The sequence below is a fragment of the Neoarius graeffei genome, chromosome 28 (genome assembly GCF_027579695.1).
Source record: "Neoarius graeffei isolate fNeoGra1 chromosome 28, fNeoGra1.pri, whole genome shotgun sequence".
Taxonomy (NCBI): domain Eukaryota; kingdom Metazoa; phylum Chordata; class Actinopteri; order Siluriformes; family Ariidae; genus Neoarius; species Neoarius graeffei.
Window position 1 is genome coordinate 5,947,419 of NC_083596.1, and position 19,613 is coordinate 5,967,031.

Below are 19,613 nucleotides of genomic sequence, written 5' to 3' on the forward strand. Positions count from 1 at the left end.
CCTTCTGGGCTAGACAGGGCCGGAGTGAGCTACGCCATCATTGACGGTCTCTTTCTTATTGCTGATATATAGTAATTAACGTAATACTACAATGCCCTCATGCCTCAATACCTTTTACACTAGTATTGAACCAGGAAGAAACATTGCATTAATTTCTAAGACTGTGCACAAGAGATGCTTCACAAAATGATGGCGGCCATCTTGTGTGTATTAACACGTAGGGAAAAAAACGTATACTGTAATCCAGGCTTTACATTATGCCTTGTTGCTATAAATATTTTTTTAAAGACAGGGTTCTCTACATGTTTATGCAATTGTTTTATATTTCATGAAAAAAAAGTCTGTTGATGTCAAGGTGAGAATGCATTATTGTTTTATTATTTTGAAAAGGAAAAAACAAGCAGTCTGTACAAGCAGGCCCTTATTTGAACTTGAACAAACTGTCCTGTGGTGAAGGTAAACAGTTACAGTGGGGCAAAAAAGTATTTAGTCAGTCACCAATTGTGCAAGTTCTCCCACTTAAAAAGATGAGAGAGGCCTGTAATTTTCATCATAGGTACACTTCAACTATGAGAGACAAAATGAGAAAAAAAATCCAGAAAATCACATTGTCTGATTTTTAAAGAATTTATTTTCAAATTATGGTGGAAATAAGTATTTGGTCAATGACAAAAGTTCATCTCAATACTTTGTTATATACCCTTTGTTGGCAATGACAGAGGTCAAACGTTTTCTGTAAGTCTTCACAAGGTTTTCACACACTGTTGCTGGTATTTTGGCCCATTCCTCCATGCAGATCTCCTCTAGAGCAGTGATGTTTTGGGGCTGTCGCTGGGCAACACCGACTTTCAACTCCCTCCAAAGATTTTCTATGGGGTTGAGATCTGGAGACTGGCTAGGCCACTCCAGGACCTTGAAATGCTTCTTACGAAGCCACTCTTTCGCTACCCGGGCGGTGTGTTTGGGATCATTGTCATGCTGAAAGACCCAGCCACGTTTCATCTTCAATGCCCTTGCTGATGGAAGGAGGTTTTCACTCAAAATCTCACGATACATGGCCCCATTCATTCTTTCCTTTACACGGATCAGTCGTCCTGGTCCCTCTGCAGAAAAACAGCCCCAAAGCATGATGTTTCCACCCCCATACTTCACAGTAGGTATGGTGTTCTTTGGATGCAACTCAGCATTCTTTCTCCTCCAAAAACGACAAGTTGAGTTTTTACCAAAAAGTTCTATTTTGGTTTCATCTGACCATATGACATTCTCCCAATCCTCTTCTGGATCATCCAAATGCTCTCTAGCAAACTTCAGACGGGCCTGGGCATGTACTGGCTTAAGCAGAGGGACACGTCTGGCACTGCAGGATTTGAGTCCCTGGCGGCGTAGTGTGTTACTGATGGTAGCCTTTGTTACTTTGGTCCCAGCTCTCTGCAGGTCATTCACTAGGTCCCCCCGTGTGGTTCTGGGATTTTTGCTCACCGTTCTTGTGATCATTTTGACCCCACGGGGTGAGATCTTGCTTGGAGCCCCAGATCGAGGGAGATTATCAGTGGTCTTGTATGTCTTCCATTTTCTAATAATTGCTCCCACAGTTGATTTCTTCACACCAAGCTGCTTACCTATTGCAGATTCAGTCTTCCCAGCCTGGTGCAGGTCTACAATTTTGTTTCTGGTGTCCTTTGACAGCTCTTTGGTCTTGGCCATAGTGGAGTTTGGAGTGTGATTGTTTGAGGTTGTGGACAGGTGTCTTTTATACTGATAATGAGTTCAAACAGGTGCCATTAATACAGGTAACGAGTGGAGGACAGAGGAGCCTTAAAGAAGAAATTACAGGTCTGTGAGAGCCAGAAATCTTGCTTGTTTGTAGGTGACCAAATACTTATTTTGCCGAGGAATTTACCAATTAATTCATTAAAAATCCTACAATGTGATTTCCTGGATTCTTTCCCCCCATTCTGTCTCTCATAGTTGAAGTGTACCTATGATGAAAATTACAGGCCTCTCTCATCTTTTCAAGTGGGAGAACTTGCACAATTGGTGGCTGACTAAATACTTTTTTGCCCCACTGTATTTGGAGAAAGATTACTGGTCATTTTATAGGACGCGTCAGTCAGTCAGTCATCGGGAGCGTATGGTAAAACCATAAAAGCAAATATAACCCTAAATGAGACATAAACAACATTTACATTATAGTCATTTGCGATGTGTTGTTTCTGCAGATGTCAATGACATCATGCATTTTGGAGTCTAGTAAAAAAAAAAGTCACAGATTTATTTTGCTTCCAGAAATCACAGACTAGTACCTAATGGTGTGTGTGTAAGAGACAAAGCACGAACGAGAGAGCTGCAGCCAAGTGTTTATGCACCACCTTAGTGAAACTAGGTTGCACAAAATATAGGACATGTCCTGACTTGCTAAAATATTCCCACTTCTTTCCTTTCACTCACATCTGCAGCAAAATAAACCAATTCTACAGTGTATACATGGATGGGAGGAGGAGGAGGGCGTCATGGCATAACGTTAAACTGAACCGACATTGTATATCCCTGTCAAGCACATTGCTGTCTCTATGGATACAAAATATGAGCAAAACATGAAGTAGACAGTGGAGAAGGGCACTCACAGAAATAGTGTTCCATCATCCAGGTTGCCTCAAAATGTGGAGAAAACTACGCACAATTAAACACACATGTTTCTCATGGAGAGACTTTGTGGCCATTTCGGAGAGATTGAGTGAAACCGACCAACCCTAATCTGGTTACAGTTATAGAAAATGAGACAATTGTTTCAGCCCTGACCTTTAAAAGCAAACGAATAACATTGTTTGGACAAATTCGTTTAACCACGGCAGAAACAAAGAAATTACAATAAGGCACTATAGTGAAAAGAGAGAACGATGTTTCCTAGCAACTTCAACATGTATAAACAAGCGATTCAGCATTCATTAGTCTTGTCATAACTTATTGAAATTCCTTGCCTTGCAGTGCATTTTCACAATAAATGTCTCTGTAGTTTTATATATTAACGTAGTCGTTCCAATATGTCTTTGTTTCCCTGGTAACAGCACATTCTGTGACCAAAGTGGAATAGTTGATATGGTGGAGGTTTTTTTTTTTGGAAGGAGTCTCCACCTGTGAAGGAACATCTGTGATCGTGATAGCAGGAACTTGTTTCACTGAACATTCCACGATATTAAATGTAACTATAAATGGATAAAAAGTAGCCCAAAAAGGGCGGCACGGTAGTGTAGTGGTTAGCGCTGTCGCCTCAAGGCAAGAAAGTCCGGGTTCGAGCCCCGTGGCCGGCGAGGGCCTTTCTGTGCGGAGTTTGCATGTTCTCCCCGTGTCTGCGTGGGTTTCCTCCAGGTGCTCCGGTTTCCCCCACAGTCCAAAGACATGCAGGTTAGGTTAACTGGTGACTCTAAATTGAGCGTAGGTGTGAATGTGAGTGTGAATGGTTGTCTGTGTCTATGTGTCAGCCCTGTGATGACCTGGTGACTTGTCCAGGGTGTACCCCGCCTTTCACCCGTAGTCAGCTGGGATAGGCTCCAGCTTGCCTGCGACCCTGTAGAAGGATAAAGCGGCTAGAGATAATGAGATGAGATGAGTATCCCAAAAACAGTTAGAGCTGGAAAATTGCTGTGGTATAAAAGGAAGATGAGTGAAATGCTTTAAGATGTGTTGTAATAGGAAAATAAGTGTAACTCCACTTCAGGATACTGCTCAGTGAGTGATTACTTTCTTACAACACCAAGCCCTGAGTGTGTTATTCCTTCCTGGACAGATGTTTCATCAAAATCATAAAGATGGGGGCGCTGGTGAGCCACAATGGAGTAAGACATGCTTTTCAGAGCTCCTGCAGACTCCTTGCCAATTTCATTAAAATATGACAGGTATGACTGCAAAACATAAGTAATATTATATATATATATATATATATATATATATATATATATATATATATATAAAATCAAAAAATCCTAAAAAGCCAAGCGAGATGGCAGCAAATCTCAGAAAATACAAGTACAATGGTTTGGCTAATTCAAGGCCTACCCACTCCAATCATTGTCAGCTGTCCATTGCTAGCAATGATGACTACTTCATTAGGATGCGCAGAAATGCAGATGGGCTGCCAGATCCACACCAGTGTGACAGAGCTGTCCGCAGTGGCGGCACGAATGGCCCAGCTGAGCCACCATGTAATATCTGGCCTCATGAGCTCTCGCATACTATTCTCATTTCCTGATGAAGTGCCTTGCACAGTAAGGTAAGACAAATGATGTCGTGCCCCCATTGTGTTGTCTCTCTGGACCTCCAGACCTGATGCCAAGTGGTGCACAAAAGTGCCAAAGACCTGACGGGTATGGAAGTTGCCCTGCAGAGTGATGCCATCCGTTGGCCATTTGAGTGGCTCTTCCGCATGCCATCTGGTGGTGTGCCATTGACCCTGTTGCACTGAAAAGCACCCTGCTGCCAGCACCTTATTGGTGATGTACTATTTAACCCATAGCTGGAACCCAGGCAGGTGCTACCACTGTAGGTCAGAGCAGACCTGGGAGCAATTCTGATTATGGGGTAACTCCACTCTCTCCAATACTAAGTCCTCCAGGACCTGAGACTCACCACCGGTTGCAGTTTAAAGTCATACCCAGGACTAACCCACTCCAATAACCCCTTGATAAAACATCCGAGCGACTCCCCACCAACCCTGCCTTCACCTGGGAGAACGACAACCATGGACATTGCATCAGTTAAGGCTGATATCCTTTCTGCCTTGAGAAAAGATCTTGAATTTGTAATAAGGGAGGAACTTAAGCGTGCCCTAGCAGGGGATTTCAAGTAACTAAAGAAGGAGATGCAGGCAATGAGGAGTGAAATAAATAACAACATGGTTGCAATTCATGCAGAAATCAACCAGGTGTAGAAGAAGGTGAATGACATGGAAGAGGGGCTATTGGCATGGTCGGATAAAGTCAGATAAAAACTACAGTGACCAACTTCCAAAATGTGAAGACATGGAAGGCAGGATGAGCAGAAGAAACATTCATATCACCGAAAGGCCAGGCTCAAGCTCGCCAGGGGCTGTATCTAAACTACTACAGGAGGTGCTTCACCTTGAGAGAGAGTTCTGGGTCGAGTGCTCACACCAGGGCTTGGTGCAGCAAAAACAAGGGGACAGACCTCGTGTCATCATTACAAAACTATACAACGAATGGGATGCCCTGGACATCCTGAGGAAAGCCCGGGACCGCAGCGGACAACTCGGTCTCAACGGTAATCAAATCACCATCTTCTCGGAATATACAGCCAGCATCACTAAGACCAGAGCTGCGTTCATGGACATCAGAAAAGTACTCGGCTGGTGACCCAGCGTTCGCTTTGGTATCCTTTTCCTGGCTTGGCTCCACATCTCCTACAACAGTGAAGAAAAGGAGTTCCTGGATGCAAATAAAGCTATGGATTGTCAAGAGAGACAAAATCATAAAGATACCGGACAACTATAATCAGAATCTATGTGGGGAGATAAATTTTGTCCAAGAAAGAAAGAGAAAAATTCAGATTCTGGATCATAATAAAATCAGATAGAAAAAAATGGAGCTGCAAATTTCTTCCTTTTTTTTTAGTTAAAAAAATGTTTAAACAAATCCCAAGCCAGAAGTGTTTCCGATGCCAAGAGCAACCCCGAGGCTCTGCATTCCCACGCTGAAGAGCCCCTAAACACAGCGTGACTCAGAAACATGAAGCGCATCCCGCATGGTGAGCGGCGGCATTCCTCCTGCAGCTCCGCCCCTCACACCAGTCCTTCCTCTGCGGGGAGCCTATGGCTCTACTCCTACCAAAAGCTGCTGCTCATGGGCGATTGGATAATGACTGCTCTCCATCTCCATCTCTCCATCTTGGCCTGAAAAAATACCAACAGATGCTATTTCAATCACAGCTCCAACCGAGAGATGCTCAAGCTCCATTTTTCCCCAAGTTTCCAATAATAAAAATAGCAGAGTGCTAAATATAAACATCATGGAATCCTGTAAATGTATTAATGTTGACGTTTCCAATCAGTGAAGAATAAATCACTCCTTTATGCAATATGTAATAGGATGAATAAACCACTCATGGGGTTTTAATCATGTTTCATTTGGGTTTCGTTTTCCTGATCTGTGTTCAACAAGCCATTTTAATGTCACTTTAACTTGGAGCTGTCGGTTCTCCAACTCATGGAGGTCCATATTTTAGTGCTGAGGTTGCGGAGCAAATATTTAGAGTCTTTTTATTATAGATGGTTATTGGGGGAGAAAAAAAGAAAAACCGATAAAATCAAACCACCAGCAAATATGAGATTTATTATTATGTGCTTCTCTGAGTATGATCTCACATGCTGCATGCGTAAATATTCATGACTCGATTTATATGAAAACAAAATTGACAATGGTTAGAAATGGGGTGGGGTGGTGTTGGGTTGGGGGCAGGGTTTACATTTTTAACATTTCTTAGGGGTTTCATTCATATGAAAATAAACACAATCCAACCACATTTGTTTGAATTTCCATGAGCTCAGATTCTTGTTTTATTAAATTAGTCCTTGTGGTTTTTAGTAAGGACTAAAACATGTAGAGTCCATGCTATAATAAAAAACTAATCATCAATGTTCCTTTCTTTTCCTCCTTCTGATACACAGCTCTCCACTCGCATCTCTGCTTGCCTGCGTGACATCCAGTGCCGGATGGACAACCATCACCTGAAGCTCAACCCAGGCAAGACAGAGGTAATCTACATTCCTGCGCCATCCTCTCCACCTCTGGACATTGTCATCTCCCTGGGGGACATCTCTAGGTCTCCTTCACCCAGTGCGAAGAGCCTAGGGGTCATGTTCGATGACGAACTCTCCTCCTCAGCGAACACTGCTGCAGCGACCCAGATATCTAGATTCCTCCTCTACAACATCTGAAGGATCTGCCCTTTTCTTACTACCTACTCTACTCAGCTCCTGGTCCAAGCACTGATCCTCTCCTGCTTGGACTACAGCAACTCTTTCCTTGCTGGCCTTCTAGCTTCTGCCATCAGACCCATGCAGCTCATCCAGAATGCTGCAGCTTGCCTGGTCTACAACCTCCCTCGTTCTTCCCATGTCACCCCTCTGGTTGCTGACCTGCATTAGCTACCTATCGCAGCTCACATCAAATTTAAGACATTGGTGCTAGCTTACCAGGCTCTCAAGGGGTCAGGTCCAGCATACGTCCAGAGTCTGATCCACCCCTACCCGCCAGCCAGAACCCTACGCTCCGCTACTACTGGTCGTTTCCACATGCATCACTTCTTCCCCCTCAGTTCTTCACTGATTTTGATTCTTTCTGGTATGAAGGTAGGGGTACTTAGGGTGCATATAACTTCTACCCAGATTTGCTTCATTACAATTATTAATGAAGTTATGGACTAATTAAGCCTTAATGAGCAGTTCAACAAAAATCGCTTCTTCTTCTTCTGCTAGTCCTAATATTCCAATGATCCTGACCTCTTCTGCTCTCCAGACCTGCCTGATCCATCCTGATGCCCTACTTCTGGTTGAAGTTCTTATCACTTCACTCCTACTGAGGATGGTCCCATATGGATAGCCTAAAGATGCACTTAAAAACTGTGAAGACGGCTTCGGACTGCAGTTGATGCAATCGCCATGTTAACTTCAGGACTGCAGTTGCCATGGACAGTAGACTTCATGTTGAATTCCCTCGTTACACGATTGCTTTTTTTTTGATGAAATATCACACAGTTATAGTCTTCACAGTTATAATCTTCACAGATATAGTCTTAATCAGTTATTAGCTCATCCGGCCAACAGGTGATGAGTTTATGCCATCATGTGTTGTCCGTCGTCCGTCCATTGGGCATCGTCCACATTTCACGAAAATCGCTTCTTCTCTCTCAATTCTTCACTGATTTTTATTCTTTTTGTCAGGAAGGTAGGTCTGCCTGGGGTGCATATAGCTTCTACTCAATTAATAATGAAGATATGGAGTAATTAATCAATCCCTAATGAGCAGTTTCCATACAACTTGCTTCTTCTCCTTCAATTCTTCACCGATTTTGATTCTTTCTGATATGAAGGTAGGGGTACTTAGGGTGCATATAACTTCTACCCAGATTTGCTTCAGTACAATTATTAAGGAAGTTATGGACTAATTAAGCCTTAATGAGCAGTTCAACAAAAATCGCTTCTTCTCGGTCAATTCCTCGCTGTTTTGGATTCTTTCTGGCAAATGGGTCGGTATTCCTAGGGTGGATATCGCTTCTATATATATAGCTTGTATATTGTGTATATAGTTTGCAACATTTATTGCGCAAGTGGCCCACTTTAGATCGCTCCTTCTGGACTAGATGGGGCCAGAGTGAGCTACACCGTCATTGACGTTCTCGTTATTATTATGTCCCCTTTAATATATTTTTATGTCTACACAGAACTGTGTCGTGGTCGGTACCGGAGTCTCTCTTTATTGAGCCGATTGTCCTGTAATTACTGCACTGTCTTGCATTCTTTTTGCACTATGTAGTCCTTTGTGGATCTGTATAGTCTCATGTATACCTTGTACTACATAATGGTTTTATGTAGCATCATCATGTACCTGGAGGAACGTTGTTTCATTTCACCGTACACCTGCTGTACCAACTTCACTGCAAAAAATGATCTCTTGTTGAGAGAAAATATCTTTAATATGGATGAATTTATCTATTATTTCTTATTAGAAGTTTACTAGAACTCAAATATAAGATTATTTAGCTTACTTTGAGACGCTTTTACTAATTTCAAGCCTTAAATTTTCTTATTCTATTGGCAGATAATTTTGTTTCTTTCTCGAATTGAAAGCTTAAAATGAGCAAAATTATCTGTCAATAGAATAAGAAAATTTAAGGCTTGAAATTAGTAAAAGCGTCTCAAAGTCAGCTAAATAATCTTATATTTGAGTTCTAGTAAACTTCTAATAAGAAATAATAGATAAATTCACGGCGGCATGGTGGTGTAGTGGTTAGCGCTGTCGCCTCACAGCAAGAAGGTCCTGGGTTCGAGCCCCGGGGCCGGCGAGGGCCTTTCTGTGTAGAGTTTGCATGTTCTCCCCGTGTCCGCATGGGTTTCCTCCGGGTGCTCCGGTTTCCCCCACAGTCCAAAGACATGCAGGTTAGGTTAACTGGTGACTCTAAATTGAGCGTAGGTGTGAATGTGAGTGTGAATGGTTGTCTGTGTCTATGTGTCAGCCCTGTGATGACCTGGCTACTTGTCCAGGGTGTACCCTGCCTTTCGCCCGTAGTCAGCTGGGATAGGCTCCAGCTTGCCTGCGACCCTGTAGAAGGATAAAGCGGCTAGAGATAATGAGATGAGATGAGATAAATTCACCCATATTAAAGATATTTTCTCTCAACAAGAGATCATTTTTTGCAGTGTTGCTGGATCACCAATGTGATCATGTCAGCCATGTTGCCTTTATAATCCTATCGCAAAATCAAATGCAATTCATAGCAAGCCAAAATGAAAACGTAACCTCATTGTTGGTGTTTTTTTTTCTTTTCTTAAAGAACCACTCGTTGACATTTTCATCCAAGAGCATCATTCCTTACCACATGCTTAGTGCTAGAACATAAACTTTACACAATGGACAGAAGGTTTATATCTCGCTGGACCTCCATGGCTAAATATTTCCCTTTCTACATGGAGGTTTATGTCTCACTGGGGGTGAAGGACCACATGTGTTTCTCAGAAATGTGTCATGCGATAAAACAGACACGAGTTAAACAGAAAAGCGGAACTTCTTTAAATCCAATGTTTATCACAGCTCTCGTTTTCACCTCCTCTTTCCACCTTTAAATCACTATATTATGTGGAACTGCTGTGACTCTACACACCAGCAGCAGCAGCAGTGTGGTGATTTATACCTCGAGCTATAGTGTTCTAAAAATAACAGTAATAAATCCTTTACAAATATCTTTCCTGATATCATTAATTAAAAAAGTTTTGAGATTATCTGATGGAAGGTTTAACTCTTTCATGGCTGAATTTGTCCATAAAAAGTGGACAGATCTTTGTATTTACAACTGTAGTTTGGGAATAAATTCTACTTTCAAGTCATAGATATTCCAAAATTCAACTCCCAAAACTTTTTCAAACATTTCCACTAAAGACATTTATTAAATAGAAATATCAAGTCAAGCTTATTTGTATAGCGCTTTTAACAATAAACATTGTCGCAAAGCAGCTTTACAGAATTTGAACGACTTAAAACATGAGCTAATTTTATCCCTAATCTATCCCCAATGAGCAAGCCTGTGGCGACGGTGGCGAGGAAAAACTCCCTCAGACGACATGAGGAAGAAACCTCGAGAGGAACCAGACTCTAAAGGGAACCCATCCTCACATGAGCAACAACAGACAGCATGACTATAACATTAACAGTTTTAACACACTGCAAAAAATGGCCTTTCAAAAATAAGAAATAAAAGATTAAAACAAAGCATATTTGCTTGAATCAGGTGAAAAAAATCTGCCAGTGGAACTAGTCAAATTTGACTTGGTAAGATTTCTTAAAGTAAGATGAAAAATCTAACCTGTTTTTAGATGAAATAATTCCAAAATAAGATTGGGGAACTTATTATGCGAGATCTGATTAACTCAAAATAATCAAAATAGTTCTTATAACAAGATTGTACTTCTTACATTTAGCCATTCAAGTCATTTTTATTTATTTCATTTTAAGGGTATTTCACTTAAATTCATGACAAAGTCTTAGCAGTAAAAACTGAATTTAAGATGAATATACTAATATTAGGATTGTTAAATTCTACAACTAAGCATTGCTAGCTTAAAAAGATTCTCCTTTTGTGACCTGTAATTAGTAAAACACTCTAGATATGAGACCAGAGACTATCTTGAATCAAGTTGACGACACGTGTAGCATTGCAACACGTTTATTTTTTCCCCATTTCAACATTCAAACATTAAAACATCTCTTAAGATTCCACTTCCCCAGGACCTCAGGCACCAAAATAAATAAATAAATAAATAAATAAATAAAAGTCTACGCATTTTGACTTACAGTGCTTACACAACGCCAAAGCAACAGTGCATTTTGGGGGCACTGACTATTCATGTGTACAGTACGAGGGGTTTACAAGATCAGGCACAAAAACAAACAAACAAACAAACAAACAAACAAACAAACAAACAAAACACTGAAGTTAACTCCCAGCATTCCAAAAAGATGTCACTAAAACGCCCTCCACTCACTCATAGCCTTTTTGAAGGCACTTGTCTGGTCTCGAGTATGTACAGCATCTAGAAGGAGCTCACTCTGAATGACTGAGAAAACAGTCGCAGTAAACTTAGGATCTGTAAGGTGGAGTTGAATTGTAATGAAAGATTCAAAGATTTCAGTAAAGTTCATTTATTCCCAAAACAAGCATACTTTTTTTTTCTTGAAACAAGATGAACCGCATTTGACAAATGTCCAAAATGTACTTACTTGTTTTAAAAAAAAACTTGTTTTATTTTCAAAGGTGCTCCAAATAAGACTTTTTCGAGACATTTTGTCTATACAAGATTTTCAAGATGGACTGTCTAAAAACTAGCCTTTCTAGCTAAATGAGGTTTTGCTTGTTGGGCAATTATGTCTTATAATAAGGGTGGCTAGATGTTTTGACTTGAAAATAGACAAATAAACTTCCTAAGATTTTTATTTTTTGCAGTGCAAGAAGTCAGTTTTGTTGATGTTATAACTCGTTACTGATGGAAACTTGAGTGCAAAACTGTTCATGACAACTGCAGTCCTAAAGTTAGCAAGTCAACTGTAGTCCTCAGCCATAAAAGCATTACTGTAAGAGTCCAGAGCGTCTTCCAGGTGTGACTTTCAACTGTCCTCATGGGGCCGTCCTCCACAGGAGCGATGCGATGAGATTCCAACCAGACACAGGGCACCAGGATGGATCAGGCAGGTTCGAGGAGCAGAAGAGGTTCAGCATCTCGATCCCAGTACCCACATGTAACTCAGAGGGACAGATTTTTTTTTTTTTTTTGGGGGGGGGAGAAATATCCAAGATAAAATATGAATTTCTGTGTATTTCTGTCTATATGTAAATATGTTTCTATTAAAAGAAATGGGGCGGCATGGTAGTGTAGTGGTTAGCACTGTCGCCTCACAGCAAGAAGGTCCGGGTTCGAGCCCCGTGGCCGGCGAGGGCCTTTCTGTGCAGAGTTTGCATGTTCTCCCCGTGTCCACGTGGGTTTCCTCCAGGTGCTCCGGTTTCCCCCACAGTCCAAAGACATGCAGATTAGGTTAACTGGTGACTCTAAATTGACCGTAGGTGACTTGTCCAGGGTGTACCCCGCCTTTCGCCCGTAGTCAGCTGGGATAGGCTCCAGCTTGCCTGCGACCCTGTAAAACAGGATAAAGCGGCTACAGATAATGAGATGAGATACACATTCGATGGAACAATTATAGATTTTACAAAAAGTTAAGAACAGGGGTGTAACTTACCAATATCCAATGCTGAGCAGGAAACCTTCTCATTGGATATTCGCATCAGCTCCAACGTGTGACGTCATGTTGTCTTGACAACCATGTAATATCGTAAACCATATTCAACGCTCATTCTCCATTGGGCAGAGTGGCGTAATACACATAGGATAAGCGATATGCTAACAATATTGCATGCTATCAAACCAAATGAATGAAACCTGCTCGAAGGGAATAGAACACATTTTTATTCCATCGAAAAAGCATCCTGTATGTATAATAAGTCATTAACATCGCATCTTATGATGTCGCTTCAGAAATAGTCATCATGATTTTAATCTGCATTTAAGATTTTTTAGACTTTTTTTAGCCATATATTAGGACTTAAAACATTCGTTGAAAGGCCTGGGGGGAAAGAAAGGACTAGTTTTGGCCGTATACTCGTGTTTCACGCTTTACTGAAAAGACGTGAGAAGAAGGTTGTGCCTAAAGCAGGCTCCTGGCTCGGATAGGAGAGGGATCTCTGAATCACTGTGGTGTAATAAAGAGGCTTAACGTTTGTACTGCTGTTCCTGAGCCTTTACAGCTGACTCAGAGACGCCACTTCTGAAAGTCTCATTTCTCTAAAAGAGAAATCGGAGAAACAGTGGGTTTCAGTGACAGTACAAGTGAATGATCCGATCATGAAAGAATAAAGATAATAATAAAAATACACAAAGGAGAGGAATAAAGATGTGTGCTTGTGTTGTGTTATAAAAAGATAGATATAAAACCTTGTGAAAGGGAGTCATGATGTAAGAATCGACACCACAAGTCCTTTTACAATTGACAAGTCATAGCTGATGTTCTCGGATTCTCTTTTAATGAGGACCATGCATTTTAATCCGCATGCCTCGACCCAAAAATAGACTCATGATTCATCCATCAAGAAGAGGTAGTCAGGAACGGAAGCGATCATTCACTAAGGCACTGCTAACCTTTTCTAAAGCTGCAGCTGAACACTTGATTGGGCGTGTAGAGGTCAAGCCCTGTAAATATAGTCATAGACTCACCCTACCTTTATGGAAACAGTGCTTCCCTTTCATAATGGGATTACGTGAGTAATACATGATTAAATAAAGGTGTGAGTGTAAACTATGCATATATAAAACTACGTGAGCATAGAAATCACATGAAAGTAAATTAATTGTGTGTGAGAATCACTTCATGAAAAATTAATCGTGTAAATTATCATGTGAACAGAAATGAATCGTGTGTAAAGAATCACATATCGAAGTCAATGAATCATACAGTATGTAAGGATTTGTATATAAAATAAACGAATCATGAATGAAGAATCACAAGTAAAAATAAATGAAACAAAACTCACAAGGGAAAATAAATGAATCATGTGCAAAGAATTGCATATAAAAGTAAATTAATCATACGGTATGTAAGGAGGGAGTTTGCATGTTCTCCCTGTGTCCGCGTGGGTTTCCTCCGGGTGCTCCGGTTTCCCCCACAGTCCAAAGACATGCAGGTTAGGTTAACTGGTGACTCTAAATTGACCGTAGGTGTGAATGTGAGTGTGAATGGTTGTCTGTGTCTATGTGTCAGCCCTGTGATGACCTGGCGACTTGTCCAGGGTGAACCCTGCCTTTCGCCCGTAGTCAGCTGGGATAGGCTCCAGCTTGCCTGCGACCCTGTAGAACAGGATAAAGCGGCTACAGATAATGGATGGATGGATATGTAAGGAGTCATATATAAAAATAAATGAATCATATATAAAGAATCGCATGTAAAAATCAATTAAAGAAAATTCACAAGTGAAAATAAATGAATCGTGTGAAGAATAACACATGAGAATAAATGACTCACAGTATGTAAGGAGTCACATATAAAAATAAACAAATCATGTATAAAGAATCAGATGTAAAAATAAATGAAACCTAAAACTCACAAGTGAAAATAAATGAATCATGTGCAAAGAATCACTTGTGAGAATAAATGAATCCTGCATAGAGAGCCATGGATGAAAATAAGTGAATCATAAATGGAAATTGATGGATGAAATAAATGAAAATAAATGGGTGAAAATAAATGAATCATGTGTAAAGAATCACATTTGAAAACTAGACTGCATTTCCGCAGAGAAAATGCAAAGTGTGCTTGCTGAGCTGTAGCAGAACAGCTATCATGCTAGCATGCTAAAAGCTAGCATGCCAACATGCTAATGCCAACATGTTAACAACTAGCATGCTAAAAGTTAGCATACTAACATGCTAACAGCATACTAACATGCTAAAAGCTAGCATGTTAACATGTTAATGCTAACATGCTAATAGATAACATGCTAATAGACAACATGCTAACAGCTAGCATTCTAACATGCTAATGATTAACATGCTATTTGTTAAAATTCTAACACTTTAAGGCTAATATGCTGACAGCTATCATGCTAACAGCTAACAGGCTAACATGCTAATGGCTAGTATGTTAACTTTTAGCATGCTAACACGCTGAGGGTGACATGCTAACAGCTAACATGCTAACAGTTAGCATGCTAACATGCTCAGGCGAACTCACTAACAGCAAACATGTGAACTCTGCATGCTACCATGCTAATCCTAACATGTTAACAGCTCTCATGATAACATGCTAACAATTCATGAGCTAACAGCAGGCATGATATCGTAATGGGTAACATGCTAACAGCTAGCATGGTAACACGTGAATGCTTATGCTAATTGCTATCGTGTGTGCGTGTAAGTATTCCTAATAAAGTGGCCATTGAGTTGAAGTTGATTCGCTGTCAAAGTCTCAAATGAGCAGATCCTTGCCAAATGCATCATCACCTATGGGGGAAGGGAGGAACGACTCAGTCAAGCTTCCATTGATTAGCGCCAAAATGGAGAAAAAATGGACAGATGAAAGGCAAGACAAAGCCGAGTGCGGGTCAGAACCGATATCATGTGTGTGATGGTGATTTGGCCTGAGGTGCCGTATGAAGTTTGGTGGATGTGTGGTGAAGTGTTACTGAGCAAAACTCCATTCATCTGAATTTGGCCAAAAATCAATGGAAGCCAATGGAGGTAAAAAGAGATGCATGAAAACCAAGGAAAAGACGAGTGCAGGTCTCAGATGAGGGGATGGACCTGTGCGGGGACTTGGCCTGAGGCATCAAGTGAAGTTTCTTGAAGTTTGGTCACTTGGTTAAAAAAATTGATGGAGAGTGAAAGTTTTTCTCCTGAAACACCATTCATTTTCAATGGGGCCAAAAATCAATGCAAACCTATGGAGGAAAAAGGGATGAGCAAAAAGAAAGGAAAAATATGAGTGCGGGTCAGAACCGGTTGCATGTATGTGTCGGGAGAGTTGGCCTGAAGTATCACATGAGGTTTGGTGCATCTGCGATGGAGCGTGTCCGAGTAGGACGATTCGATTCATGAGCCCTATTCATTCTCTATGAGAAAAAACAAAAAGAAAAACGACAAGAACAAGAGAACAGGTGCGTTGATCCAAAAGCTGTATACAAGCACACTACACCACTTTGGGCCAGACGTCTCAGAGTAGTGGAGGAGGAGTGGTGGATCCAAAAAACGTGTCAGAATAAGGCAGAATAAGTAAACTTAAAGTGCCATTCCACCATTGGATGTATTCTTTGGCATAAAATACAATATATTTTGACAACATATATAAATGGTATCACTAGACAGAGAAATCTTTTAGCTTCAAAATTATATATCAAACATAATTTTTTGACAACGACAAATATATTAATTTTGCAACCAAAGTCACCTACCCTTTTAATTTCCGTGCGTGATGTCATCGGCAGGTTCCCCTTCTTGTGTACCACGTGACGTGTGATGTGGCACATATTATCAGCAATGGCGGATAGAATGTGATAAAAATAATACCAATAAATCTAGCTAATACCAATAAATCTAGCTAACTGAAAGATTAACTCAAACTTTTTCGCAATTTTTTTGGCCCCCATATACGAGGAGAAATGACTCTCTCACTTTGGGGGTTTCCTGGTCTAAAAATAGACCGACATGTGGTACACAAGAAGGGGAACCTGCCGATGACATCACGTTTCACTACCGCGCGGAAATTAAAAGGGTAGGTGACTTTGGTCGCAAAATTAATATACTTGTCGTTGTCAAAAAATTATGTTTGATATATCATTTTGAAACTAAAAGATTTCTCTGTCTAGTCATGTTGTCATAAAATATATTGTATTTTATGCCAAAGAATACATCCAATGGTGGAATGGCACTTTAAGAAGAACAATAGTGTGCTTGCCTTTGGCCTTTGGCAAGCACACTAATAAATGAATTATTTAAAAATAACCAATTGCTTAAAGGTAGACCGCCTTTCAGATTTTTCAAGTTTAGGTCATAAAAACAATTTTCCTTGACACCCAATTATTTTTGTTGAGTGACTGAAAGCTACTAAATTTGAATCACACACTTCCAATTTTATTAGTTTTTTTTCTAATAGAACAACTAATGAATTTATCTCCACGTGGCCCGAAATTCTCTGCTATTTTTTCCTGCTTCACCATGACCCAATTCAAGATACTATGTTATGCATCACATGGTGGGCTTTCCCCGTTCACGCAAGGCATTGTGGGATGCAAATTTGAAACAGGAGAGAAAAATGGAGGATGCGAGTGTGTGAATGAAACATGAAAGAGCGACTACAGTAACGGAAAGAAAGCGAGAAGAAAAGACGTTATGTTATATACGAAGGAAAGGAAACGCAGGACCAAACTAATAAATATCGGCGCTCAGCGAGCACCTCGGTGTGATCAGCTGTTCGTTTAGCGACAGAATGATGGAACTGTCAGTGCACGCTCAAAGGTAAACCTGCGCATGCGCACACGGACTTCCTCTGTCTGCTTGACTGCGCGAAGCGAGCGATTTCATGCACATTATTTGCTTAATCCCCTCAAATTAAATAACTTCCCAGCCACAGAACAGCCTGATTTTATATATATATATGAGATATTACAGAAATAAACATGTATCACAATGACCAAATTTCACAGGGAACTAAATTTCAACAATTATGAAATCGTAAGCCGTATAGCTTTAAAAAATGCATGTGAAAATTAATGGACTGTGTAAAAAAAAACCTTCACATGGAAAAATAAATAAATTGTAAAAAGTCCGAATTGTATGAAAAAAAATCATGAATCATGTGTGAAGAATCACATAAGAAAATAAATGAATCAGGTGTAAAATATCACATGAAAATGAACGAATTGTGGAAAACAAACAAAACCTCTGCATTGCATGTTGAAAATGTGTGAAATATACAATGTGAAGTGTCTACAACCACGTATAAATATCACACATGAAGAACCATATGATTGTTTACTTGTGACATTCATGTGACAAGAAACGTCTTGTTCGTTAAACAGATTCAGTCTGGAGGTTCTGTAGTAAAGTCAAGGATCAGAAGTGTTACTTTATTTAAAACACACAGGAAGTGCTACTTAGGTGGTGGTGTGTGTGAGTGTGTGTGTGTGAATGAGGTTATCTACAAGTTACAAGCCCAGGATGAAGAACAGCACAGGCATAATTAACCACAAACCTCCATAAACCCAACAGTCCAGTTTTATGACTGGAAAAAAGTGACATCACATGACTGCTGACATCACACCCTGACATTCTGAGGCCGCTGGCCAAATCATTTCAGTGACGTCTGACTCACAGCATCACATGGGTTCCTTACCTTTGCATAATGCATCATGTATTTGGGAATGTGGTATTTCAGGTGATCTTTGTATGTTTATGTCATTCCACGCAATGACCTCGTTAACAGAATGATGGTGCAGAACAACGTGACGGCGGACCACCGTAATCTACATAAATGAACTCTGACTCAACTGCACAAAACATGCAAACAAGGTTCTACTTATAGACTTGACAGAGAAACACCCTTCTGTAAAACTGTAGGATTTTACAGAAAATCATATTTATCTTATTTGTATAAAATTGGACATTATCACAAAGCAGATTAAGAGAAATATATAAATTCTCAATAATATACATTTTATATATATATGAATTTATGAATTTATAAATATATACTTAATGAGCAATCCAGAGGTCACAGTGGTGAGGAAAAACTCACAGAAACGACAAGAGGAAGAAACCTTAAGAGGAGCCCGACTCAGAAGGGAACCAATCTTTATTTGGGTGTCACCAGATAGTGTGATTATAAACGACAGCATCAATGAGGGCATAGCTCACTCCAGCCCCGTCTAGTCCAGAAGGAATGTTCTAAAGTGGGCCACCTTGTGCAATAAATGTTGCAAACTATATACACTATATACAAGCTATATATAGAAGCGATATCCACCCTAGGAATACCGACCCATTTACCAGAAAGAATCCAAAACGATGAGGAATTGACCGAGAAGAAGTGATTTTTGTTGAACTGCTCATTAAGGCTTAATTAGTCCATAACTTCATTAATAATTGTAATGAAGCAAATCTGGGTAGAAGTTAAATGCACCCTAAGTACCCCTACCTTCATACCAGAAAGAATCAAAATCGGTGAAGAATTGAAGGAGAAGAAGCAAGTTGTATTGAAACTGCTCATTAGGGATTGATTAATTACTCCATATCTTCATTATTAATTGAGTAGAAGCTATGTGCACCCCAGGCAGACCTACCTTCCTGCCAAAAAGAATAAAAATCAGTGAAGAATTGGGAGAGAAGAAGCGATTTTCGTGAAATGTGGACGATGCCCAATGGACGGACGACGGACAACACATGATGGCATAAACTCATCACCTGTTGGCCGGATGAGCTAATAACTGATTAAGACTATATCTGTGAAGATTATAACTGTGAAGACTATAACTGTGTGATATTTCATAAAAAAAAAGCAATCGTGTAACGAGGGAATTCAACATGAAGTCTACTGTCCATGGCAACTGCAGTCCTGAAGTTAACATGGCGATTGCATCAACTGCAGTCCGAAGCCGTCTTCACGGTTTTTAAGTGCATCTTTAGGCTATCCATATGGGACCATCCTCAGTAGGAGTGAAGTGATAAGAACTTCAACCAGAAGTAGGGCATCAGGATGGATCAGGCAGGTCTGGAGAGCAGAAGAGGTCAGGATCAT